The sequence below is a fragment of the Artibeus jamaicensis genome, unplaced genomic scaffold, assembly GCF_021234435.1.
Source record: "Artibeus jamaicensis isolate MK-2021 breed Jamaican fruit bat unplaced genomic scaffold, CSHL_Jam_final scaffold_537, whole genome shotgun sequence".
NCBI classification, from domain to species: Eukaryota; Metazoa; Chordata; class Mammalia; order Chiroptera; family Phyllostomidae; genus Artibeus; species Artibeus jamaicensis.
Genome location: NW_026522047.1, coordinates 20,760,009 through 20,774,785, shown reverse-complemented (window position 1 = coordinate 20,774,785; position 14,777 = coordinate 20,760,009). Strand labels below are relative to the sequence as shown.

Below are 14,777 nucleotides of genomic sequence, written 5' to 3'. Positions count from 1 at the left end.
AAAATGAGGCCTCAGGCTCTGTCAAAGCCAAGGGGCAAGGGTCCATCACCCCCTTTCTCCATAGCCCCCCAAATCCTTCCCTGGGGTCTCCACATGATCATGCCTGTCTTGGGTCATTCCCTCCTTAACTGATCAAGCACTGCAGGCCAGTTATGGATGAAGGAGCAGAACCAGCTCTCCTGTCAGGGAGATAATAAGCTTTGTCTCCTTAGTGGCTTATGGTCCAAAGGTCGCTCACTCAGCCTTAGCCATGGGGGGTTACAGCTCCTGAAACCAGGTAGGGTGGTTCCGGACACAAGTCAATTGCAAATGTTCTACTTATTCCAAATAAAGATAATTTATTTGAAGCCATTACTATTACTAGATGTTATCGCCATCATTTAACTTTTTCAAAGGACATTTTAATGCTTAAAAAAGTAGGAAGGACTCAATCTTGGCATTTTCTGAAGCCCCTGGAAACTTTACCACGGGCTAGGATATGCACTACAATAAGTCAATTTTGTTCCAGTTTGGCAGGTGTTGCTTTAGTTATGATTTGTGATTCATTCCCTAACCCCCAATGCCATTATTCCATTAGTTCCTCCCCTCAGAAAGGTAATTGTGAGTAGGAAAAGCAATAAAGATGCAAATGGAATATTTAAGAATAATGCAACATTTGGGAGCCCAAAAACATGATACAAATGGCTTCACATAAGAGCCAAAAGCTTTCCTGGTGGATTAAGAAAGATGGATTTGGATGAGTGAAAAAGGAGGAAAACGTTCCCATGTGGTGCACAGCAGCACAGTGTGAACAGAGAGGCTTCAAAGCAGGAGTCACCATGCTGTAGGAGCCTCTAAGGAGGAGGCCTCGGCCGGGGAGAGAACTGGCAAGGGGCACGAGTGTGGTCTAGAACTAGAAAGCTCTGTGTGGTTTCACTGGGTACCACGCTGCACAGCTGGGACTGTTTAGAAGCAACAAGGAATCCCCGATGGAACCAGCATGACAAAGGCAGCGTGTCAGGAATATTAAGCCAGTAGAAACTATGGCTTCAGGAATAACTTCTGATAATTCCAAGTAACTTCCTGGGCAGTTCTGGCTCAGAAGGTTCCATCTAAGAAGATTCAACCTTCTCATTTGAGAAGATTCATGTCCACTGACCTTGTATGAAAATGTCACTGCTTCTGCACTTAAAGCCTTGGTGGCCCTGACTTTCTAAATCCACTTGAAAATCATCTAATGTCCTCTATATTGAGGAAATTAGGTATGGCTGCCAACTCCTCTGGGATTTTGCTTTTGCTAACATGAACATCACATCACTGTTAGAAATAAGAAAATCATGAATGGAAGTTGTTTTTAAAGGAAATCAGATGTAAAAAAAATAATTTAAAATTTTTTTAATTTAAAAAAATAAAGGAGTCAGATGTGACCAATTAACAGAAATGTCCACTAGGCAATTGAGGATGCATTCATTTATCCAATAATATTTACTGAGCTCCTACCTGGCACCTACTATGTACCAAGCACTTGAACAAAAATAAATAAATAAATAAATAAACAAACAAACACCCCTGCCCTTGTGAAGCTTACATGCAAGCAGGGATATAAACAAGTATTTAATATGTTTGTAAATATATAAAAACTGCTTTGGGAAAAAAAGTATAAAAGGAAAGGAAAAATACAGACTGACACTAATCTACTTAAAAAAAACCCACTAACTGAAGCTAAAGAAGGGATGAGTTTCCCCAAAAAGTACAAAGAGTAGACTATTTGGTTAATGCCCCTTCTACCTCTCAAATCCTACCATTCCAGGTGCCCATCACCATGGATCTATCGTCTCAGATGAGGAAATGGAAGTCCACAAAATTTAAATAAGGTCATCCTAGAGTAAAAGAAGGCTGGGAGCAGAAGGGGAGTTCTAGAATGCTCTAGCTTTTCTTGTAACTTTTAACAACAGAAGCCTTTTCAATTGCTTCAGAAGAGCTTCAAACCCAACTGGAGGGAATGAAAGATATTTTCTAATTCCATAAATAAATGGCTTGGTCATATAATAGCAACAATACATAGAAACAGTAACACTCGTACACAGCACTCACTTTACGCCAGACACTGTTCTAAGCCCTTGTCATGACTGACAAACTCACTCACCCCTCCGAGGAGTTGGAGTGCTTTTAAAGCCATGGCCTCCTCCTCTACAAATGCCACTAATTAAGTTTCCTTTGGAGAAAACATGCCTCAGAAGTAAAGAAAATTTGAAACTAGATTAATATAATCAGTATTATGCTGAATAATTGGTACCTCATTAATTCCATAAAGGATCCTTAAAGACATGTTTTCAACTACAGACACTTCAAAGTCCCCCTTTCAAGACCCAAAGCAAAATTTTCTAAAAAAATTAAATTCTGGTAAGACAGGGCTTCAGTTTTTTGTTTTTAATTGAACAAATTTTTTTATTCTATTGTCAGAGGAAGGAAAGGGAGAGAGAAATATAAGAAAAAAAGTTTTCTCTAGTGAGGTTTTTTCCTAAGCATCTGATATTTATAGTTTTACTATTGGAACCATGGTGTTTACCAATAACATGTCATAACGAATAAAATACAAATTTTAATTTTTAAAAAACAAAGCTTTCCTTTCTCAATACACCAAGTGCAGATTTTTTAAATTTAATTGTGAAATAGAGTGTTATGTATTGGATGATCTTTAGCGTTCAGTTAACTAGATTCATTTGCATTTCAATGGCCTTCCCTAGGAAAGAGTTTTGACTGTGTGTCACAGGCCACAACAACTCACCGCATGGGTCTGTCCTCCGCACTCTTTGGTTGTGCTGAAATGTAATCACACACAGTAACAGCCAAACACATGGATCATCGGCTGCAGCTCACGACCATTTTAGAGGTGATATCGTCTGCATTGCAAATTAGTTGTTTCTACACTATTTGTACGCAGAGACCTTCTTCTAAACCTTCACAGATTAAATTGTTTCTGTCCTAACAAACTCCTTATCTTTTGTTTAGGAGAAGAGAGAATTGACCTTTCTTACTGGAGCAAAGTTAGGAGATGCCAGGCTACCAACTGTGACACAGCAGTATATTTAGGTATGACACAAGGACAAAAATAGCAGCATTGGTCCCTATATTCATCATTCTTTTCTCATGTGTAGGGGCATTCCAGTTCATCGTGCCACATTTTCCAATATACAATCCCTCTGATCCTCAGCATATTTCACAAGCTTCACTGGCAAATTACATATTTCTTTCTCCTTACCCATAACACTAGGTAGAGCCCAACATGAGGCTATTTTTGAATGGCCTAGTAACACTCAATTCATCTATTAGTTGATAGTCAAATATGTACAAGTCAGTGCAATAGCTCTGCAGAGAATACTTTTTAGTAGTAGAATCCTTATCTTCAAACAGCTTTTAAAACTAGTTGGATAAGATAAGTACCAACCAGTGGAGCCACGGGCAAAGTGAGAGCCGAAAGAGAGGTGCTGCAGACAGCTAAGGGGGCAGAGGGCGGGGAAGGAGGGGCAGGGAGTCCAAGCTCTGCTGCAGCGAACATGCAGAGGGGAACATGATCTGTTCTAAGACTCGATGTCCATGGGGTAAAAATAACCCACTTGCTCAAAGAACAACTATTTTCGTGCTGAGATCAGAAAGCAATTCAAGCTATGGTTCCTGACAGGAGGTTCTGTGAAACGTAACAAAAACCCTAAGGATAGTTTTTTTTACAATAAACAATGGTCAGTTTGAGTAGGGCTGAGAAGCTCTAATGAAAACCAAGAAATTTAACACGGACACGAGGCAGAAGACCAGGCCTCAGTTCTCCCAAGATGGCAAACCCCACGCTTGTGATGTTCACAGAGAAGAAACTGAGGCATTGCTGCCCCATCTAGAACGACTGCACTTCCTCTGGGGGAATGAGATGGGTCTGAATAAGTAAATGCCACTTAATCAACTAAATGTACTTATCCTGATACAAACTGAGTCACAAAGATAGTTTGATATCAATACACCTCATGTAAATAGAAACTAGGTAATCAGTCTGAAACAAACAAAAATGACTTACATCTAAACACTACTGTTTTTAAAACAAAGTTCCTAGAACTATCTCACTTGATGTGCACTTGATTGTACAAAGTTTTTGTACTTCAACTTCATTTGGCAATGTTTTGCAGTGTTCCCACTCTATAAGAACACACAGAGTCGTTTCAGGGAAGGGCAACACTTCATCAAGTTTAAAACTGGGGGAAATTGTCTACTGGAGGCTGCAGGGGTCAAATTCAACAACCACAGATAACCCTTTATTCGGCTATTTTAATTGAATAGGGGTTTTTTTTGTTTTTTTTTTACATAGGAGTCTGGTTCCTCATCTGGTCACTGAAAGCAAAAGTTTCCCTCTATAGAATGAAAGAAAAAGATCTTTCTTTAGACAACAGAATCCAGGAATGATTGGTGGGAAGAGGCCAGTTCTTTCCACCTAACTAGGGACCTGTTCATTGCTCAACAGTGGCCAGTCCCAAACCCCACACAGCCTTCTAAGATAAGGTATGCAGACATTGATAAGAAATAAAAGCATTACTAGATCACATTGCTCAACCAGCCCCAGGCCATTACTAATAGCCCCTCCAAGTTTCCAAATGGACCGACTATTAACATTAATGCATGACTAACCAGAAAACTCCAATTCTTATTGCAAAGACTCGTATACCTGGGAAATAATACCTGGTTAAGAGGCAGAGTGGACTGTGCAGAATGTGGATATTCACTCACGAACTTGGCTATCACTGTTGCATCGTTTTTCATTTAGTCAGGTTTATAATCTTTCATTGTATGTACCATTTACCTAAAAATTACTGGTGAAGACAAAGTTCATAGAGAACAAAGAACATACACATTTAGAACATGTCCTTGTACATATGTACCGATGTTCTTGTATCTGTGGTCTGGTCCGCAACATTCTGACTGTATCTCATTCAAATAACAAGCAGCGTAGTGGCATTATTTATTTAGCCCTCATCTCATTCCACAAAGAATTTGAGGTTGGCTTGCAAGAACTGTGTGTCTTAAATAAGAAAATTAAAAGTCATGACCAAGGAGAGCATAACTTGGAGAAGGAAATGAAGGTTGTGGTTGGGGTAGGAGGTATTGGAATGGAACTTCCATGTGGAGACCTACAGTTACTACAGTTGAGTAGAGAATCTGATTCTGTGCTTCTCAGCAGCCAAGGTGAAAAAAGTAAACATGACCGGTTAAATCACTTCCCATGAGGAACAAACATTTGCACTCCTCCAGGGAAGCAAAGCTGTTTGCTACCATTTCCTACAAAACAGCTGCTCTAGGAGACACCGAAAGACGTAAAAGGAAAATATCCCAGTAACATCCCAATAGCAAATGAGGTCACAAAGCTGTTTACGTTGTCCGTGATTAAAACTGAACTCTACACGGAGTTAAAATAACGTGGCCCAGGTGCATAATTTTTCAAGCAACACCGCAAACTGAGCTGGGAGTGAAGGGGTGAAAGTCCAATGGTTTCATTAAGAGAGTATCAGTGGTAAAGGCAAGGACACAGTAACAATAAAGGGCCAAAAGTACAGTGTTTCTGGTTTCCACCCTTGCCTCCTTTCTTCGAACAAGTCAGTCCCTGGTCAAAGTCATCTGCCCTGCAACTGGAGCAGCTTATCTACCACCCCGGTCCACATACTCAAACCCAGAGCTAAACTCTTACTTTCCTGCACTGATCTGACACTGTCACCTCAAGACCTCCACCACGTTCACTCCACGAATCCCAAAGTAATCTAAGTAACCTGTCCTCTCTAACACACTGTTCCTTCTGCCACTCCCAGTGGGTCACAGAAATCGTCTCAGTCATCTAGGCTTACATACTTGGAATCCATTTTTCTCCTTCTGCTCCCCAACTTCCCACATCTGATCACTAGTCTGCCTTACACAACCATCTACCTGCACACCGGTCCCATGATCTCTACTCCAGCCCAGGGCGTCTTTCTGGATCAGCTCCCTAATTAGTCAGGGCCATCACAACAGCTCCTGAATTATCTCCTCGCCACCTCTGTCTCCCCATCCAGTTTCTTTTGTACCGCTACAAAAACGATATGCCTAAGGCTGTGATGATGTCGGTTTACTGAAACACTGTCCGCAGCTGCCCTCTGCTTACCTGAAGCATCCCAGTTCATCACACCTACCCCCCAGCCACCACAGCTTTCGCTCTCAAATAGCATATGCTCCAGCTAGTCTGTAAGCCTAGCCACTGCCAAAACAGGCTGCATCTTCCCTCTTTTGTTTATGGCAATATAACCACAAGATGCCCTCCCCATCATCTCTGTAGGTTTCAAGACCAAGTTTAAAAGTCTCCTCACTCAGGAAGTTCTCTCATTGAGAACTGACACTTCCTCCTCTCTCCTCCCCCCCTGCACTTGTCTGGGCCTGTAATTCCAGAGCAAGATGACCACATCCTAGCATCAGTCTCTCCCCTGTTCAGCCTGTATTTTGGAATGCTCCACAATTACCATGGTAAGCATGCCTCTGGCGTGGTCAGCAGGCTGCTTACAGTCATCTCTCAGCTCTCGAGTGAGGATATAAGCAAGACCCTTCACAGTCGGCCTCACCCAGGTATTCTGTTCCTACATCAGTCCTTGCACACAGTGAATCATACTGCAGGTAACTGTCCACAGGACTGTCTCCTCCAGCGCGAGGATCATGCCGTACTTACCTTGGCAATCCAGTGAAGCCGCCCAGTTCCTCTCTGCACACCCTCCCATTTTACTTCTCCGCAGAGCAGGATTTCGCTTGCTTACTTACTGTCTGCCTCCTTTCTACTAAAATCAACACTTGGTGAGACTCCAGACCTTGCCTGCTTTGCTCTCAACTATATCCCCGGGATCCAGAAAACTGCCTGGCACACAGGAGGCGACCAAAAATTCAGGATGAATTGACAAGTACATAAAAATGACTTGCAGTGTCCAGCCCAGTCTGGCGCAGCACAGGTGTCAAACAATTGTCTGCTGAGTGGATGAATTCTGCCTTGTACAGAAGTTATATATGTGTATATATTTACAAGCTCTGACAGTTGATGGTCTTGGTATCCTCTCTAGCCCACGGCATAGTGCTTCATACGTGCCAGGCCCTCAACACATTCCTATTACATGCCAGGCCCTCAACACATTCCTATTAAATGAACTGCTGCTTCAATAAGAACTCACGTTATTTATTTATCTGTTAGATCTGAATTTGTCTCCTCTTGTCAATAAGAGGAGTCTATGTTATTTGTGATGGCACAGAACGCCTCCGCCCCAGAGGAAAGGCCAAGCTGCGGAGGGGTCAGCCACACTGCTGCAGGGGCCTGGGTCGGGACCCCAGCTCCCCGCTCTGGCACTGATGACCCACGGAGCTGGGAGCACAGAGTCCTCCTCACTTCGCTTCAGCTCCCTCTTTGCAAGAGGATTAGGAAACCTGCCATGCCAAGCAGCCTACTTCCTTCCCAGATAAATGAATCATCTGTCCTAAATCCTTTACTACCCCTTCTTTACCAGTTTTAAATTGTTCAACTCCAGTTCAAATATTTTAATATGTGTTGTCTGACCTTAGTAGGTCACTATTTAAAATAGTAGGGGATTCTGTTTCCAGGGTATTAATTCTCCATTAATTTTCCATTACCTCACAGCATTTCTGTGTTCATCGGGTGGGCACCGGTGACTCGCACACACTACTGCGAGCACTCCTGAGACTTCCTGGAGCCACAGCAAAATAATGTCCCAAGATGGCACAACCCGCACAGAAGAGTAATTCTTCCCCTCAACACCCCTCACAGGAAAGAGCGCAGCAATCAGATAAGTGGTGAGCAGGAGAACTGTACGCATTAACTACATTACATAATAACAGGCCTCCAGCTTAAGACTGGATGATCTATTAAAAATAATAATAAAGGGCTTAATGCTGAAGTAAGTGCATCTCAGTCAAAATGCATTTGATATTATTTAAATCCCTCTGGGGACAATAATTCCACTTGGAGGTAGACGTGGTTGGCCGGGGCTCACACAGATGAATGCCACTGATACAGGTACAAAGTTATGACTCAGAGTCACTGAGTTTCCCATAGCTGGGCAGAGAACACAGCTACTCTTCTGCACAGACATTGCATGGTCTTTCTCTAAGACCCTTATCTGACGAAAAGCATATACAAATTAAGCAAAGTCATATTCAAAAGATTGTTCTCTCACATATCTTGATGTTATTGCTAGGCACAAAAATTGTATTTGCTTAAGTATATGCTGTCTACACTGAAGCAGTATGAAAATGTGAGACTTCACTGGCAGGCACTACACCACATAAAAAGCAAATGAGAGCCAAATCTCTGCTGGACAGGTGCAAACAAGAACACCTGAGAGTAAAGGGTCAATAACACTTTTGTCACTGGCCACGTAACTAAGAGTTGCCGCTAAACTGTTAGCTCACAGAGCTGTTTGCTACTCGGAAAGCATCCATATCATGTTGACTTGAGTGCATTTTTCCGAAAGGTGAACAAGCAAAAAGAACAGTGCTAATGGTGACCTGAATGGAGATGCAGCATATGCCCTGCTGGAAGATAATCTTCAACAGCTGCAGTTATCAGTTCAGTAAATCCTCAAGTGTTCCCATAGATTAAGAGGCCCAGGCGTGTATATGTTATTTTAAAATCAGTTACTCCTACTTAAAATCAATGCTGATTTGAGCTATTGGAGAAAGGCAGTACACACAGCAACTTTCTTCTGAAATCAGGAGGTAAAAGGGCAATACCTAGCCCACAAGAGGTTCAGTGTTAGTAGCTAAATCAACAAAAGTATTGAATAAATAAGCTTGAATAGCAGAACTGGCAAGAATCTCTGATACTTTTCAGTGGAAGAATGTGGTCCCAGTTCTGTTATCTTTTGCACTAACAGGGAGGTTTGCTAAACACAGCATTCAACATCTAAAAAAATTAAAGTACTTTATAATGGTTAAGTCAATTTCCTATCACATTTCTTTCAGGTTAAAAAAAGTGGGGGGAGAGAAAAAAAAAAGGGAGGAAGGAAGGAAGGAAGGAAGGAAGGAAGGAAGGAAGAGAAAGAAGGAAGGAAGGAAGGAAGGAGGGAGGGAGGGAGGGAGGGAGGGAGGGAGGGAGGGAGGGAGGGAGGGAGGGAGGGAGGGAGGGAGAAAAATCCCAAGACCCATTTTGCCTGTGGAGGATAGAAAGCACAAGGCAGCAGTAAACAACTTAAGAAAAATACATCCCTCTGCCTCATGGCCAGAAGCAGAAAGGGGGCCACCTTTATAACATGAAGAGTGACTTTTATGGAAGATTTTTACAGAAAGAGCAGAAGCCACACATCCATAGGAGTATGCGTCCCTTCAAAGACTACATGCTTATTACAAAACTCCGGCCAATGCTTAAATATTTGAGGAACAACTTTTACAGTTGCCTTCATGAATACAACATTCTTTTGAAATTTTCAACTGTAGCAAATTTGGTTCTTTTGAAAGCGGAACTTGCTACCTGTATGCTGGAAATACATTTAGAAAATAAAAAGAATAGTCGGGCTGGATATGACTTTTAACAAAAGCTTAGGTGCATTTTCCAACATGGCTTATAAACTACTTCTAAAGACAATTCTTTAAAATCACTTCCAAACTCCCTTCCCACAGCAGCACCATGGAGGGAGCGGGCACCCTCCCTCTGTGACCTCTTTGTAGGGCCCATTTCACTCTTACAATGAATGTCTTTGGTATTGGCATTATGTGTGCATTAATCGATTAGGTAAGGTGATATCTCATTCATTTTTCCATGTTACTCACTCATTCCACAAATATTTATGTGCATCTAATGTGTGGTAGGTACTGTACTGTCTTAGGGATCTAATGGTGAACGAACATGGTGAGGGCAGGTCTATTACCTCCCCTCATTGAGATGATTAACACAAGCACATGAATAAGAACAGTACGTCCAATGGGGGGGGGACACGATGATGTAAAAGCCTACAATAGCGAGACCCAACCAAGTGTAAAGAGGCTTCCTTGAGGAAATGAGGTTTGAGCCGAAGATAAATAGGAGTTATCCAATTAAGCAAAGGGGAGACTGAGAGGTATGGGTACGGTAGAGGTAGGAAGAAATGGTGGTCTGAGTAGTGAACAGCATGTGCAAAGGCTCTGAGGTTGTTTAAAAGCATGTGGGCCCATGAAGAACCGAAAGAAAGACAGTGGTGCTACAGAATGGAGAGCAAGTGAGAGAATGGTACGAGATGAGGTCGGCCGGGTGGCCAGGCTGGCTTCCACAGAGCCTGGCACACAGAAGGATCTTTATTTACCTTAAGAATGATGAGAAGGTGGGGAAGGAAAATGACAACTGGTGGCTCAGTGGATTAAGCGTGGGCCTGCGAACCAGAGGTCACCAGTTTGATTTCCAGGGGCACATGCTGGGCTGTGGGCCAGGTCCCCGGGGGGGGGGGGGGGTGTAACGTGGGAGGCAACCACACATTGATGTTTCTCTCCCTCTCTTTCTCCCTCCCTCCCCCACTCTCTAAAAAAATAAACAAAATCTTTTAAAAAAGAAAGAAAGAAAATGACACCATGAAATCTACATTCTTTAAAAGTGACTAAAGCTGGAGAGAAGAACCAGGTAGGGAGTGGGTACTGCAGAAGCAGGAAGACCAGTGAAGAAGCTACTAAATATAATGACCTAGAAGACAGAGTGGAGTTAACACAGATAAATGAGTGGACTTGACAGATATCAAGGGTATAAAATCAGTAAAGGGTTGAATGGTATTCTAATTCATTATTTGCTCAAAGACAATGCTTTTATTTTGCCTAAGAGTTCCTTATTTGTTAATTATTTGCAACCCAAACAGCATCATGCAAATATTAGGTGTCTTTTTCAATCAGCTTTCTGCATTGTATTTTCTTCTTTTATATAAAGAAAAAGTGCCCTGGCTGGAGTAGCTCAGTGGGTTGAGCATGGGCCTGTGAAGCAAAGGGTCGCCAGTTCGAGTCCCAGTCAGTGCACATGCCTGGGTTGCAGGCCAGATCCCCAGTAGGGGACACATGAGAGGCAACCACACATTGATGTTTCTCTCCCACTCTTTCTCCTTCCCGCCCCCTCTCTCTAGAAATAAAGAAATGAAATATTTTTTTAAAGCAATAAAGATAAAAACAAAACTTAAGAAGTACTTCATTTTATGTAAAAATGTGTGTTCCTGCAAAATTGTGCTACACCTTAGTAATAAAAGAATCTATACCTTAAAGAATATTACTGACCTGCACAAAAGCAAACAATAAAAAAAATGCAGAACAGATGACCATGACACTATATCAGCTGAAATGTAAACCACTATCTAGATTATTTCCGTACATCATTTCCCCTTTATTACAGCATATGTAAATTGGGTGATTTTATAACTTTAAAGGGATGAACTGCCTGAGGAATTTAATAATCACCATCAAGTTTCATAATAAATCATTTAGTAAGCAACTAGAATGGCCAAGAAGCTTGAAAGATTTAAATCTCTCCCCTCACCAGTGACTTTGCCCACATGGAAGTCATTTTTATATCCACGTTACTGTAATATGTCATCTCAAGTCCACTCCATTCAAAAAAATCCAGCTTCCCCATAAGCCTGGATTACAACATCATAGTAATACAATAAGAAGTTCAATGTAGTCAGCCTCATACACTGTATCAACACGTGTAGCACAGAAAGTTTAATTTTGTAGCAAACTGGCCACACGCTTGTGTCTGGCACAGTCTGTACCACGGCTCACAACAAACACGTAAGAGGGACCTGGCTTTTAGTCATCTGGCATATCAGCAACCAATGTGCCACCTACATTCTAACTCCGTGAGCTAAAAGAAGATGGTCTAATTTTGAGATTTCGCACGTAGAGTTTATACCACTCCTACAAAACGCAGCTTTTAACTCAGAAACAAATTCAATACAAGAAGACACTAACACTAAGCAAAAAAATATATAAAGCCACTCTATGTCAAAAAACTGACTTCTAAAGGCTAAAATGCAGTTTTCTTGGTTTTTTAAAAGATTTTATTTATTTATCTTTAGAAGGGAAAAGAAGGGAGAGAGGGAGAGAAACATCAATGTATGGTTGCCTCTCGTGCATCCCCGGCTGGGAACTGGCCTGCAACCCAGGCATGTGCCCTGACTGGGAATCGAACCAGCAACCCTCTGGTTTGCAGGCTGGTACTCAATCCACTGAGCCACAACAGCCAGGGTTCCTTCCTTTAAAAAAATCATTAAAGGAGTAAGTATATGTGGAGTAACTTGAAGAGTCTACAACGGTACCAGGATAGTCATTATCACTTATAACACGCACACTTAACCCTGAATTGGGTATATAGTGGTATTTTGAGAAATACCATACTTCTGATATGCCACAATAACTCTTTGAGAAATGCTGTGCTTTGCCCCTTGTGGTTATTTTTAACTGTGTACCTTGAAATCTTTCCAGCACAGGAGTGAGAAAAATAAATCATGAAAATCTCATTAATTTTTGGTTTTTAAAGAAAAAAAAACAGAATAAAGTACATTGAACTTAGCAATTAAAATCTCAAGCCTTATGACACTATAATACTACCTAAAAGAGTAATTTGCAGAAAAACAGTAATCACTACTGAGCCATGCCAAGGAATGCACTCTGTGTGCCAAGCTGCAGTTCACTTGGACAGTACAGGATCACATGGAAGGAAACACAGTTGAAAGATGAGCCCTATAATAAAAATGTTGAGCCCAGCATGATTTCATCTGCTTGACAAAGATGTCCTGATAAGTCACTTTGCCTGTGAGTCTCCAAAATAACCATGCTACTTCATGCACTCACAAATACTTCAGTAAGGAAGAGAAAAAGGCTTACTGTATCTAAGCCTCAGGTCATCTGACATCTCACAGTTTCTGAATTTCAAATGAAGAGATTTTCATTCACCCTTTACTTTTCTTGAGAAGCACAAAGAACCAGCTAAAAAAGTAGTGAAGTCCTGGCTGGTGTGGCTCAGATGGTGGGAGCATCATACCACAAACCAAAAGGTCACGGGTTTGATTCCTGGTCAAGGCACCTGCCTAGGTTGCGGGTCTGGTCCCTGGTAAGGGTGTATGGGAAGTAACTGATGGATGTTTCTCACAACAATGTTCCCCTCTCTCCGCCCCCTCTAAGATCAATAAACATAGTATTTTAATTGAAAAAAATTAAGAAGTTGTAAAAATGTGAAGGGTTAGAAACTCATACCTAATTTATTAACTGAAAAAAATGAGATTTGTATTGATATTATCAAGGGGTTATAAGGTATTTTCCAGGTTTTGAGAAAAACAGATTACTAAGGAATCTTGGTGTGAGAGAATAGTACAATGAATTGTCATCAGTTAGTTCGAAAATTAACATTCAAATTCAGCAAATCCAGCTTCTGCTGGATTGTTTAAAAAGCAAATCTCAGATAGCATATCTGGGATAAGAAAAAAATGGTCCCCAAAGGTATATCACTTTCTACTCCCCAGAAGCTGTGAATATTAATGAACTTATATGGCAAAGGATGTGACCATGATTTAGGATCTTAAGAAGGAATTTACCTTGGATTATCCGAGTAGATCTAAATGCAATCACATGAATCTCTGTAAGAGAGAGGCAAAGGGAGATTTGTCACAGCTACATGCAGATAAGGCCATGTGAGACTGAGCCAAGAGACGTGCAGCCTCAACTGAGGGCAGCTCCCGGAACTGGAAGAGCAAGAATTCTGCCCTACTGATGCCGCCCCTACATACAGCATCACAACCCAGTGACTGGGTCGCCCCGCCCTGGTGAACATCTAAGGCTCCGCCACTCATACCTAACAGGTGCAAACAGACCAAAACATGATGGCTCAAGAAGAACAGCTTGAAGCCCCAGAGCAAATACTTCTAAGCAACCAAGAGATAGCCAGCCTATCAGATGCACAGTTAAAAACACTAGTGATCAGGATGCTCACAGAACTGGTGGATTTTAGTCACAAATCAAATGAAAAAATGAAGGCTTTACTAAGTGAAATGAAGCAAAATGCACAGGGCACCAATGGTGATGGAAAGGAAACTAGGACTAAAGTCAATTGAGTGGACCAGAAGAAAGAAAAAAATGACCAAACAGAAAACAATGAAGAAACAAGAATGCAAAAAAATGAGGAGAGGCTTAGGAACCTCCAGTACATCTTTAAATGTTCCAACATCTGAATTATAGGGATACCAGAAGGGGAAGAAGAACAACCATGAGTGGAAAATTTATTTAAACAAATAATTAATGAGAACTTCCCTAATCTGGCAAAGGAAATAGACTTCCAGGAAGTCCAGGAAGCTCAGAGAGTCCCAAAGAAGTTGGACCCAAGGAGGAACACACCAAGGCACATCATAATTACATTAGCCAAGATTAAAATGAAGGAGAGAATTCTAGAAGCAGCAAGAGATAAGGGGACAGTCACCTACAAAGCAGTTCCCATTAGACTGTTAGCTGATTTCTCAAAAGAGACCTTACAGGCAAGCAGGGGCTGGAAAGAAGTATTCCAAGTCATGAAATCCAAAGACCTACAACCAAGATTGCTCTATCCAGCAAAGCTTTCATTTAGAATGGAAGGACAGATAAAGTGCTTCTCAGATAAGGTCAAATTCAAGGAGTTCATCATCACCAAGCCCTTATTATATGAAATGTTAAAGGGACTTATCTAAGAAAAAGAAGATAAAAAAGATGAACAGTAAAAAGATAGCAAACTCACAGTTATTAAGAACCACACCTAAAACAAAGACAAA

General features: G+C 41.5%; 1 protein-coding gene across 5 annotated transcripts in view; it reads right to left on the bottom strand.

Moving 5' to 3' along the window:
* Positions 1-14,777, bottom strand: part of FHIP1A (FHF complex subunit HOOK interacting protein 1A) — a 200,286-nt gene that overhangs the window by 170,778 nt on the left and 14,731 nt on the right. The window contains exon 1 of one of the 5 annotated variants that reach the window (XM_053658219.1): positions 2,768-2,910. The exons of the other annotated variants lie outside the window; for them this stretch is intronic. The gene's annotated coding sequence lies outside the window, so the exon portion shown is untranslated. Of the gene's footprint in view, positions 1-2,767; positions 2,911-14,777 lie in introns of those variants that run through there. 5 annotated transcript variants of the gene reach the window in all.